This window comes from Medicago sativa, chromosome 8 (genome assembly GCF_051527215.1).
Source record: "Medicago sativa cultivar Bolivia chromosome 8, Bolivia_mono, whole genome shotgun sequence".
NCBI lineage: Eukaryota > Viridiplantae > Streptophyta > Magnoliopsida > Fabales > Fabaceae > Medicago > Medicago sativa.
The window spans coordinates 6,372,036-6,386,154 of record NC_140756.1 but is presented as its reverse complement, the minus strand read 5'-3'; the positions used below and the strand labels follow the sequence as shown (position 1 = coordinate 6,386,154).

At 31.5% G+C, this 14,119-nt stretch overlaps 1 long non-coding RNA gene across 1 annotated transcript; it reads left to right on the top strand.

Annotated features, from left to right (window-relative positions):
- The first annotated feature begins 2,008 nt into the window (after positions 1-2,008).
- LOC146896472 (uncharacterized) lies at positions 2,009-2,704 on the top strand. The gene is made up of 3 exons (XR_015021258.1): positions 2,009-2,123; positions 2,245-2,307; positions 2,496-2,704. It is a non-coding gene; the product is annotated as an uncharacterized LOC146896472 (long non-coding RNA).
- The last annotated feature ends 11,415 nt before the right edge of the window (positions 2,705-14,119 follow it).

The window sequence follows — 14,119 nt, the reverse complement described above, 5'->3', positions numbered from 1 at the left end:
AAATCCCTTGGTTGATTACAACTGGAGAGTTGTTTTGCTTTCTATCCATATCGAGCAGTGTCACCTTTGGGCTATAACAATCTCGTTCCACAACAGAATCGACGACCAAATGCTCAGAAAGGAATGAGTCTGCAAGATCAGTTTTTACATCGGGTTTGCTACCAACACATGATTCCGGCATGTCGAATAGCTTCTGTGTTGTTTCCTCTGGTAGAACTATCATTCCACCATTGAAATCAGTTGTTGAATTTTTCATCGATGTTGTTAAATTCAGCTCATGCACTGGACTCGCCGCTTGCAACAGCTCGAGAATTCTCGCACACGACTCTCGGATTTCTCGTGTGTATTCAGCCATACGCGAATTGTGTTGTCGGTTCAATTCAGCTTTACCATGATCAAGTTCTCGCAATGATTCAACCCTTGGAGATGTGAAGTGTGACTCAACTGATTGTGTTAAGGTCTCTACCGGTGAGTTCACAACACCATGGGAAGAGCTCCGTGAGAAGTATCTTCGTTGCAGATCTGATTTAGCTTCCATTCGGTCCCATACTGTGTATCCTGGACCGTCTAGATACGCCAATTTCGCCCATTCAGCGTTATACTCAGCTTCTATTTTTTCCCAATGAACTCCAACTGATTCAGCCCATGCCATGGTGACAATGAAAGCACCAATGTAATGGACCAATGTATGAACAATCAATTCAACTCCCAGTGTATAAACTAAGGAGGAATAACAACCAATTTGCAAGTAAAATAACAATAGAAAGAAGAACTTGAAGAAAGAGTACAAGGAATAAGAGAGAACTAGAGAATCAGAGAGAGAAGAAGAGTTTCATCACATATTTTTCCATGCCTTATTTCCTTGGATTTCTCTTATTTATAAGGGTCCATATTCCTTTTTCCCATATTACCCCTTCCAGCTTTATGACTCATTACACGTTCCCCACGTATTGCTTACAACAACCAACCTCACTCACAGCTTATATACATATAGTTTTCTATATTATGATGTTGTCTTTTTTTTATGACCTTCCCTTTAATTCATATAATATTTAGTTTTATTTTAAATAAAATATATGATAAACAAAAATTGAAGCAAGTATAGTTAATTAAAACTCGTCAAAAAATGAAAATTTTTGTCGAATAAAAAATGTCAATTGAATTCATAAAGCACATTTATTATTATGAAGATGAAAATATTTTGAAATAAATTTAAACATTTAAAAAGAAATACATCAATAATTAAAATTGTATATAAGATTTATAAAAAAAATAAACAAACATGCCCTTTTACGTCAATTTATATTTATCAGCTCTTCAACAACTAATATTACCAAACACTTTTTAATTTAATAAGCTAGCTTTTCAGCTATAAACTACTAGCTATCACTCATCAGCTATAAGTTAGCTTTTCAGCTATCAGCTAACTTATAGCTTATTTTTACCAAACACACCCTAAGTCGGATGGTCAAAATCATGTTTGTTAAATTTTTTGAAACGGGAACTAAAATTATGGAGTTAAAATTAGGAGACAAAATTGTTATTTTACCAAAATAGAGGGGTAAAAAATGTATTTAACCAAAAAAAAATCGGAATCTCTAGAAGAATATATGTTGTTTATTGAAAAAAAAGTGTAACTTAATAAAAAACGTGGGCCAAAAAAAAAAAAAAGTGCAGATATTCCAAGTAAGATTTTCTAAATTTTCGTCAAAAAGATTTTCCAAATTAAAAGGAAATTTTTTCCGATCTTTTCGGCCGGTTCAGCGAAAGAAAAACCACATTAAAAAGATGGGAATAAAGATACTCATTCTAGAATAAAAACATAACAAAAAATATCTGAAAAAATGGGCGCATACAAACAATTAGAGATGAAAAGTAACAAACTTATGTATTTATTTTTTGGTCAAGGTAACAAACTTTTCTTTTTGAGCAAAAGGTAACAAAATTATGTATAAGTATGGTTCTATAATAATTATCAATATTAATCCTTAAATTGTGTAACTGATCCTATTCTCAAATTTGCTATATATTTGAGAATATACTTAAGTTTCTCTCTACTCTAGAATTGCAAGCAAAAGAATGGCACTGCAACAAGTGATTCCCTCTGCTCCAATTATGCCAAGGTATACTTTATCTCTTTAATTTACCCTCTCATGCTGTTATTTTCTCCCTTTTGATTTCTCATAATTCAAATATGACAAATATGTATATGTATCTCATGAATATTTATACACATCATTATAGCGACGCTCAAGTGATTGATGTAGAACAACCAACTAATTCCTCTAATCCAAATAACCAAACAAGGTACTCGGTCCTTTTAATTACCTTCCGAAAATGCCTCTTCAAAAAAAATTACCTTCTGAAAATTATTATTTTTCTTTATGGTTTTTAACTACTTTCTTGTAGTTTAAAACAAAAAAAAAACAAAAAACTCATAAATTAATATATGTATGTATGTATCTAATCTCATGAACACAATGATAAATATTTAGGAATCGTACTGATGGAGAGAGGGTTGCGCGTGTATTCTGGTACTCATTAATATTATGCTTGATATTGTTTATCTTCCCTGCCCTAAAGATGTCATCTTATGGTGCTAAATTCAATATGATTGTCGTGAATGCCTTGATCATCCCAGTTGTTATAGTTTATCAAATACTTATACTTTGTAGTATATACGATCACCATAGAAACAACAGCATCTTTGGAGTCTTATTCATACTTCTGCTATCAACTGCAATATCAATTACAGAAGTGATTCTTGTTTCAAAGACAGCTACCATCGTTATTTCAATCACTTGGTCCTACTTGAATCTTGTTATTTTCTGCAACCATATGCAAGTGATATTTACTGAAGATATAGTATTCACGCATGGAATCCAGAAATTGATGATAGGAGTTATTTACATCTTGTTGCTAGTTTACGCTGTTATAAACATAGTGCATGTTTTCAAGTCATGATTTTGCCTTCTCCTATGTGGGATAGTTTAGAATTTCATCTAGGTCAGTAGAGTATTAGCTGAATTTTGAAATTTAGGATCTAGTTAGTATGCTTATGATGCTAATTATAATTTTTTTTTCATTGAACCATTGGTATTTGAACATATTCTTGCACACCTTGTCCATGAATGTGTCTATTTCAATAATTTGTTTGTTTTATCCATGCAACAAAAAAATTTAGTGTTTTGGAATTATATTAGGTCACATTACGTTAGAGCTGCCTTTATAATTGCTTTCAACAGCAAATACAGCTAGAAATTTAATAATTGTGCATATTTTGTATATATCAATCTTTAAATAGTTTATGATTGTGTTAACAACGAACATTTTGATCGAGTTGGGTTTCTCCATTTCAATTTATACCATACAAATATTTCAATCGAGCCAAACTCGCAGATTGTACTAATATAATGTTTTAAAATATAATCGCATAGGGTCGTGACTATGAATCAGTTTCCTTAGATGATTATTGAAGATCAAACACTTCACTTAAATTGAAATATGAAGAGCAAAGATTACTCATCTTCATTGAGAATATAAAACAAACATATATACCACCAAATGCAGAATCCTGTAGAGAAAAAATATGAATATAACCTCACTCAATAGTTTGGTTTGGGAGATACTATGCATAAAAATGCAAGGAAGTAGGCTTTCCATAGTTTCAGCTTTGATGCTTATATAGAAAAGAATTGCAAAACAAACCAATATTCAGAAAACGATGCATGAGAAAATGCATGCATGATACAAGTTCAATAAGATTGTCAAAATCGGGATTTTGTTTCATGTTAAAAGGGAAGAGCCAAATCGAAATCGTAATCAAAATCGAAGGATTTTACTCAACTACTTTTGTATAATATCTATATAAAAAATCATGAAATTGCAATCAAAATTGATGGATCTATATAAGAAATCATGAAATTGCAATCAAAATTGATGGATTTTGCCTAAACAAAAATAATGTTAATTATATGTTGTAAATTGTATATAGTCATAAATGACTCACTTTATAGTCATAAATGACTAAAAAATGGAAAAAAATCCTTCAAAACCCTATAAAATCCTGCGATTTTACTAGGATTTTGCCTATTTTGGGATTCTGCTATGGATTTGAGTCGTTGAACGTAAATAAAGTCGCAAAATCTTGAATTTTAGGATTTAAGTTAGAATTTTGACAACAATACTTCAATTTGTTTTGCAAATACCTCAGTCGAATCAACATTGAAGATTCAATAAATTTGAAGTTTTAAAATATAACCTCATATCAAGTTTCCGCATACACAAGGTCCGGAAAAGATCATATCATTTGGTGTATTGAATGCAACCTTACCTTGTTTATTACACAAGAGGTTGTTTCATGACTTGAACCCAGACTTTTCAGTCACATGACAACAACTTTACCATTGAACTAAAGTTTCCCTTTGCGTGTGTTTACCTAAATAAGAAGGGAACCACTCTACCATGCAATATTAATCTCTAAAATCCATTAAAGTTCAGCATGTAAGTGTAATTTTCAATTAATTGTTCAAACTTGCACTTCCATATGAAACAATAATACTGAAGACATGCATGACCTTATCTTTTAGGATGATTTCAAAAAATGAATAATATCAAGAAAATTGATGACATCGATCGGTGCACACATAATTCTTAAACATTCAAGTGTAATTGGATGAGATTGTAAATGCATCTTTTGACTTAATCAAAGATTATGTGTTCGAATCATACCCTAAGAATGCAACAATGTTAAATTTACGAAGAAAGAGCTTTGTCACTTATTGTAGTCCTACTTGAGGAATTTGTCTATGCTTTTACGCATAGAGAATACCCAAGTAATATATCAAGTTATATTAAGGATAAAAAAATCCGACTAAATTATATTAAAGATAACTTGAAGAACTAATATACCTCATCTTCATTTGACTCTTATGATTTCCTTACGAGAAAATGAGGTGTTGAATATGTGTGTGAATTTTATAGGTGTCTATCAGAGTTGCAAAGAATACACTCTCTTTATTGATCACTTTGTCTCATGCATTACAACTGTCAAAGCTCAATCATTAGACAAGAATTATGGCTTAATTTCATTTGTGCCTTGTATAATAGTTCAATGACAACTAAAAAGCTTGTTATTTTTCTAACCCATGCAACAAGTAGTTGGAACATAGTAATTAAACTAACTACAACTAACTTACCAACTACTAACTATGAGTATCAAGATGATCTCATCCATAGGAGAATGAGACAATCTCATCACTGATTTAGCGGACTTTGAAAGCCATCTGATCAATCACTTCACTGCACTATTTAGAAAACAACAATGATGTTACTAATAATGGCCTCATAAAAGAAGTTATGCCAAAGGTGGTCAATGGCAATGTAAACAATATGCTCACAATGACTTCTACCAATGAAGAAATTCACAAGGCAGTGTTTTCAATTAACAAAGAAGGAGTCCCTAGTCCAAATGGCTTTGGTTCTTTCTTCTTTCAAACATACTAGGATATCATCAAGAATGAAGTCAATATATAATGCAGTCTGGTAATTCTTCACTACTGGTTGGATCATGCCAAATATGAATGCAAATACAATTGTTCTAATTTCAGAAGCTCCTAAATGCAAACAATGTGAATCAATTTACGCAAATAGCTATTGGCTCAAATCATTTCAATTAAGTATATGTGTGCTAGTAATTATCATGACATTTTCCTATATATTAGAGTGATGATAATTGTATATATTTATGTTTTTAATTACTTTTGAGTATCGTTTTTCGTATATATTAGAGTAATGATAATTATATATATTTATATTTCTAATTAATTCTGAATATATCGTTATATATTTCAATTATGTATTTTTTTTTGTACATTTCAATTAAGTATTTTATATGTAATTATATTTATATATTAGTAATATTGTAATTAATTCTTGTGATTTTTTTATACATATGTATTTTTTTTACGGATACATATGTATTTAGTAGTTAAATATAAGTGTTTTCATCTCTCAAAAAAAAACATATAAGTGTTTTCTTAATGAGTACTTAAATAAAAGTGTTAATATTATAATTGTTTATTTTATAATTTAATTATTTTCTAACATAATAGTATTTTAATGTGAATATTTTAAAGAAAAATAGTTGGGTGTTGCATTTTTTAAGGAGGAGGTGAGATAGTAAAAGTTACGATATATTATAAATAATTATATAAGTGGTAAAATAAAAATCAAACTAAAATAAAATAGAACCCAACTCTTGACTCAAGCCCAATGACTTGTACTCATTTCACTCTTTCAAAACCCTAGCTTATTTATTCTTACATATTCTAGAAACACCATACCGTAAACAACCTCCGCCCAAATCTTTCATTTTATGATCATTCACAAGGAGTCATCAAGCTTCATCCTAAACCATTAGCTTTCTCTAAAGCTTGTGTAAGTCTCCTAGGTATTCCTTGTTCTTACTTTCATGTTTGTTTCATCATGTTCTAATCTTGAGAGCACTTTTCTTAAAGTTTTTGTTTTGTCCCTTTTGAGAACTCTCTTTTGTGTGGAACAAGAACCCTTACTATTTTTTATTAGCTTTGTATGATAAAACTGTGTTAATTAACCGTTAATCTTCATCACCTTGCATCAATTCAATTGATCTTTCTTTGCCTCGGCGCGGTATGATTGCCACAACCCAATTTAACATTTTTTTTAACCCTTAAAAATTAAGTTATTAGTTTTTATGACACTCACCATAAATTTCACGTCATTAAATTGTATAGTCAAAATCATAGATTTGTCAATTTTTTTGAAATGGGGACTACATTTATGGAATTAGAAATAGTGAACAAAAATTGATATTTTAGACAAATTGAGGGATAAAAATGTATTTAACCAAAAATATTTGTGGAATTTCAGGAAGAGAATATGTTTATTTAAAAAAAAGTGTAAGTAAATAAAAAACGTGGGCCAAAAAAATCAAAAAGTGCAGATATTCCAAACTAAAATTTTCTAAATTTTCATCAAAAAGATTTTCCAAATTAAAAGAGATTTTTTTCCGATCTCTTCGGCTGGTTTATCGAAAGGAAAACCACGTAAAAAAATGTGAATAATGGTAATAATTATAAAATCAAAAAAAAATAAAAAAAAAAATGGAAATGAAGGTGAGTCTAGTCTAGGTTTATCAATATTAATCCTTAAATTGTGTAGCTGATTCTAACACCTATTCTCAAAATTATGTACAACAAATGGTTCTATAATAATCCTTATACATTAAAACAGAATACCCTAATTTTCATGCAAACTCGGCTACCCTAATTTCCATGGAAACTTGGCTATATATAGCAAACCCTAAACCGTGTTTCTCTAAAATAAACCTAAACCGTGGTAAATTACACAGACAACAGAAGAATCATATATTTTGATCCCTAATATTTCTCCTCAAATTAGCTTTTCATTCCTATCATGTTGTGTCATCGTTTGTATATATCTATTGTTTCTATAGATTTTTTTTTTTTACAAGTTGTTGAACTCTTATTTAATACCTTTACAATTTGTACTATGCTAAAGATGTTATCAAATGCAAAATCTATTTTATAGATATGTAAAGCAACTATAAACCTCACGAATGTTGGTACCGCACATATTAGCTCGATTTGAAATAAAATCTACGAAGAGATGGCAATTTGCGGCAATTGACTGTTTGCTCATGCCATGACATATCATTTATATGATTAAAATTGCGGCACTTAATTGATATAATAATCATTATATAGCATTGAAAGAGTACTATAAGACTAAATTTTGGATTCAACACATATGTTTCGTTTTTAAATGGTCGTATATCAGAGATGGCAAATTGATCGAGTTGATTAGAATAATTATATACTGATCAATGTTTTACAATACTCGCGCGGGTAGAAAAGTCTAGTAATTATTAATATTAATCCTTAAATTGTGGAACAACTGATTTGAACACCTATTCTCAAACTATATATTCATGAGAATTTACATTTACTTAAATCTCTCTCTACTCTAGAATTGCAAGCAAAAGAATGGCGGTGGAACAAGTGATTCCCTCAGCTCCAATTAAGCCAAGGTATACTTTATCTCTTTAATTTACCCTCTCATGCTATTCTTTTTTTTTTTTTTTTTCTTTTTCTCTTTTGGTTTTTCATTATTTAAGAAAGCTATATACAAATGTATGTATCTCATGAACATTTTTATACACATTATTATTATTATAGCGATGCTCAAGTGATTACGGTAGAACAACCAACTAATTCCTCTAATCCAAATAACCAAACAAGGTACTCAATCCTTTTCATTACCTTCTTCAAGTTATTAATTTTCTTTATGGTTTTTAATTACTTTCTTGTAGTTCAAAACAAAACAAAAAAAAACTCATAAATTAATGTATGTATGTATGTATCTAATCTCATGAACACAATGATTAATATATAGGTATCTTACTGATGGAGAGAGGCTTGGGCGTGTGTTCTGGTACTCATTAATATTATGCTTGATATTGTTTATCTTCCCTGCCCTAAAGATGTCATCTCATGGTGGTAAATTGAATGTGATTGTCGTGAATGTCTTGATCATCCCACTTGTTATAGTTTATCAAATAATTATACTTTGTATTACGTTAGATCATCCTAGTAACAACAACATCTTTGGGGTCTTATTCATACTTCTGCTATCAATTGCAATATCAATTACAGAAGTGATGCTTGTTTCGAAGATCGCTACTATCGTTATTTCGTTCACTTGGCTCTACGTGTTTCTTCCTATTTTCATACAGAATATGCAAGTGATCTTTCATGAAGATATAGTATTCACGCATGGAATCCAGAAATTGATGATAGGAGTTATTTACATCTTATTGCTAGTTTACGCTGTTATAAGCATAGTGCATAGTTTCAAGTCATAGTTTTGCCTTCTCCTATGTGGGATAGTTAAGAATTTAATCTATCTCAGTAGAGTATCAAGCTGAATTTTGAAATTTAGGATCTAGTTAGTATGCTTATGATGCTAATTGTAATATTTTTTTCATTGAACCATTGGTATTTGAACATATTCTTGCACACCTTGTGCATGAATGTGTCTATTTCAATAAATTGTTTCGTTTTATCCATGCAAAAAAAAATAAAAAAATTAGTGTAACTATTTAAATAATTGTTTGAATTATGAGGTCACATTAAAGCCGCCTTTATATTTGCTTTCAAAAGCAAACAAAGGTAGAAATTTAATAATTGTGCATACTTTTTATATATCACTCTTTAAATAGTTTATGATTGTGTTAACAACGAACATTTTGATCGAGTTGGGTTTCTCCATTTCAATCTGCCATACAAATATTTCAATGGAGTCAACCTTGCAGATTGAATTAATATAAAGTTTTAAAATATAATCGCATAGGGTTGTGACTATGAATCAGTTTCTGATGATTATTGAAGATCAAACACTTCGAGTTCGGGTATGCTCCATTTAGGGAGCTATCCATTTACTCCATTTAGGTGTTTTGATGTTTGACACGTGGCAAACTAATATTGAAGGGTTTAGATTAAAAAATTATATTAAGAGATTTTGAATTAAAAAAATTAGCAAACACATATGTTTCTCTCTCTTAGCAAAAGTCAAGATCCCTCATCTAGTTGTCACCGCCGTCCCGCTCTCTCCAGCGCCGCCCTACACCACCACTCTCACAGGACGGAAATCGCGTTCTCCATTTTATGCCGAAATAAATCTTGCAGGTTGTGACCCCTCTGTTTGCCTGTATTTTTTTTAATAACAATTTATGAGAAATAAAAGTATATAAAAATCAATTGTGCCCTTTTCATCCTTTTTCCTGCGAAGACGAGTGGAACCCATGAATCAATGGAATTGATTGGCAGATGCAGCCTGCAGAGGTAGAAGAAGAGGGATAACAGTGTTCCTTTTTCTTATTATTATAAAAACTTTAATTTTGATTTTTTCATCTCAGCCATTAGTTCATTTTTTTACACGTGTCAAAACATCAAAACACCTAAATGGAGTAAATGGATAGCTCCCTAAATGGAGCATACCCGGACTCAAACACTTCACTCAAATTGAAATATGAAGAGCAAAGATTACTTATCTTCATTGAGAGTATATAACAAACATCAAATATATACCACCAAACACAGAATCCTGTAGAGACAAAATAAAAATATAACCTCACTCCTAAGAATGCAACAGTGTTAAATTTATGGAGGAAGAGCTTTGCCACCTATTATAGTCATACTTAAGGAATCTATCTCTGCTTTTACGCATAGAGAATACCCAAGTAATATATCGAGTTCTATTAAGGATAAAAAGTATCGACTAAATTATATTAAAGATAACTTGAAGAAACATCGAATAGCCAAGTAATCTACCTCATCTTCATTTGACTCTTCTGATTTCCTTACTATTTTGTAGCCCTTCCTTCTTTCATTTGATTCTAATTAACAATGAATGATTAAAAAGAGAAAGATGTTTTGTATACACCCCATGTCACATGTGGGTGTGTATACCTTGACATAATGAGAGAAGAAAGATGGTGATGTGATAGTTTAGTGATATGATTTTTTTTTGAAGAGACTAAAATGAAATATATTACCACCGCATAGGCCTTCCCAGCACAAGATGAGCCAAGGAAGAAAACCTAAAAGTTAATACAAAGTATATACAATAATTACAAAACAAAAGCCTTCACCACAAGGCACCTCAAGAACAACTAACACCAATCAGCCTATGCCTAATAAAGTAAACGGGCTAAGCCACCAGCCATGATAGTGAAAAGGAAGAGATGGAAACTTCACCTTCAACCACATGAAAGTTAGTAACTTAATCCTGTCTACCACCTGCATAATTGGGCTATCTATTGAGTTAAAAATAATGTTGTTCCTTTCCTTCCAAATTTCCCAAACAGTCGCATACCATATAACCTGTAAAATAGATTGCCTCGACTTATTGGCACCGCAAAGGTGTTGAAATTGAGTAAAATGCCCTGTAACATCAATAGGCATCGCCGAGACAACCCCAATCCACCGTAAAATATGGTTCCAAACCGAACTAAAATGAAAGCAATGTAAGAATAAATGGGTGGATGATTCAATCAAACCACAACCACCAACACAATATTGATCCTCAATGTCCAAAACCTGTCGCCTATGTAAGTTGTTTTTTGTAGGAAGACGATCACGGAACAACCGCCACACAAACAGCAAAACCTTTAACGGAACATCCTTATGCCAAATAGAAGGAATTGCCTCCGCATAATCAACTATATCCTGAGCAATAATAGAGTTATAAGCACTCCGAACTGTATAAACTGAAGAAAGATCCTCATTCCATTTCCATTTATCCTCCAAATGAACCTGTAAAGAAACATTCTGAAGTAAAAGAGTGAGTTCTTCCACCGACTCTTCCTCCCACACAAACAACCGACGCCTCCACCTCCACGCATCACCCTCAACTCCCCATCCTAGATCTCTCATTGACGCCACAGACTCCCCTTTTCGTAGCGACAGATCATACAACCTACTAAATCTATCTCGTAACGTCACCTCGCCTATCCAAACATCAGTCCAAAACAGCATATTTCTACCATCGCCCAACACCCAACTAACATTGCCAAGGAACCACCCCTCCCATCTCAATGACGAGACATTCCGCCACCACACAGAACTATCACGACCCCCCGCACACAACCGACCATCCCTCATCCCATATCGCGCTACCAACACCCTATACCACAAACTCTCCTTCTCCACCAACAACCTCCAACACCACTTCCCTAATAAAGCTAAATTAAATTCCTTAATTCTCCTAACCCCCAAACCTCCAACCTCCTGACTCCGGCAAATAGATTTCCAGTCAACCCAAATAATTTTCCTGTGGTCTACACTCCCCCCCCAAAAAAAAATTATTTAAAATAGATTCAATAGAGGAAACAATACCTGACGGAGCCTTGAAGAAAGAAAGAGCATAAACAGGCAGTGATGACAGGACAGGTGATGTGATTGTTTAGTGATATGACATAAAGAAAGAGATGGAGAGAAAATGAAGTGTTGAATATGTGTGTGAAATTTATAGGTGTCTATCACAGTTGCAAAGAATATACTCTCATTATTGATCATTTCGTCTCATACATTGACAAACTGACAAAGCTCAATCATTAGACAAGAATTATGGCTTAATTTCATCTATTTTGATTATATTCTTGTGCCTTGTATAATAGTTCCATGACAACTACAAAGCTTGTTATTTTTCTAACCCATGCACAAAGTCGTTGGAACATAAACTAACTATAACTAACTTACCAACTACTAACTATGAGTATCAATATGATCTCATCCATCAGAAAATGAGACAATCTCATCACTGATTTAGCGGACTTTGAAAGCCATCTGATCAAATAAGTTATGCCAAAGGTGGTCAATGACAATGTAAACAACATGCTCACAAATCACAATGACTCCTACCAATGAAGAAATTTACAATGCAGTATAGTTTCGAAGACGCGACTATTTTTAAAGGGTAATATAATTTACCATCCATGATTTTCATAAATTATAGTTTCATGTACACACAAACCACTAGCTATTATCCTATGTAATTTTAGGTGTACATGTATATCCATGCCAGTAATATTACTTCTGGACATCGTTATATATTTCGATTAAGTATTTAATATTAATAAGTAATTTTCTTTATATATTACTAATATTATGATAAATTCTCTTTATGTGTGCACTAAGGTGTGATTTTTTTATGCATATTTATTATCATTTAGTAGTTAATAAAAGTATTTTTTTTATTGAGTATATAAATAAAAGTGTTAATATTATAATTGTTTATCTTGCTATTTAATTATTATCTGGTAGTATTTTAATGTGAATATAAAGAAAAATAGTTGAGTGTGGCATTTTAGAAGAAGATTTTTTTTACACAGATTTAGAAGGAGGAGATGAGATAGTAAAAGTTACTGTATATTATAAATAAATATATAGGTGGTAAAATAAAATAAAACTAAAATAAGATAGAACCCAACTCTTGATTCAAGCTCAAGCAATGACTTGTACCCATTTCACTCTTTGAAAATCCTAACTTCCTTGTTCTTACATATTCTAGAAACACAACACGTACAGTAAACGGCCTCCGCCCTGATCATTGTGAAGGAATCATCAAGCTTCATCCTAAGCCATTATCTTTCTCCCAAACTCGTGTAAGTCTCCTACTATGCACTCCTTGTTATTACTTTCATGTTTGTTTCATCAAGTTCTAATCTTGAGACCACTTTTCTTGAAGTTTTTGTCTTGATGTGAACTCTCATTGTGTGGAACCAGAAGCCTTATTATTTTTGTGGCTCTATATGATACATTTTGTGTTAATTGTTCATTTTTATCCTCTTGCATCAATTCAATTTATCTTTATTTGGCGTATGATTGCCACGACTCAGTTTAACATCATTTTTTTAACTCTTAACAATTAGATCTTTCGTTTTTACGGGGTCATCGTAAATTTGTTATCACGACATTAAATTGTATGGTTAAAATCATATGTTTGTTAAATTTTTTGAAACGGGAACTAAAATTATGGAGTTAGAAATAGGGGACAAAAATTGTTATTTTACCAAAATAGAGGGATAAAAAATGTATTTAACCCAACAACAAAAAAATGGAATATCTAGAAGAGTACATGTTTATTAAAAAAAAAAGTTTAAGTTAATAAAAAACGTAGGCTAAAAAAAATCAAAAAGTGCAGATATTCCAAGCTAAGATTTTCTAATTTTCGTCAAAAAGATTTTCCAAATTAAAAGGGAATTTTTTCCGATCTCTTGGGCCGGTTTATCGAAATAAAAACCTCATAAAAAATGTGAATAATGGTAATAATTCTAAAATCAAAACAAAACAAAAAATATCTAAAAAAATGGAAATGAAGGTGAGTCTAGTCTAGGTTTATCAACATTAATCCTTAAATTGTGTAACTGATTTGAACACCTATTCTCAAAATTGCTATATATTCATGAGAATTTATATAATTAAATCTCTCTCTAGTATAGAATTGCAAGCAAAAGAATGGCAGTGGAACAAGTGATTCCCTCAGCTCCAATTATGCC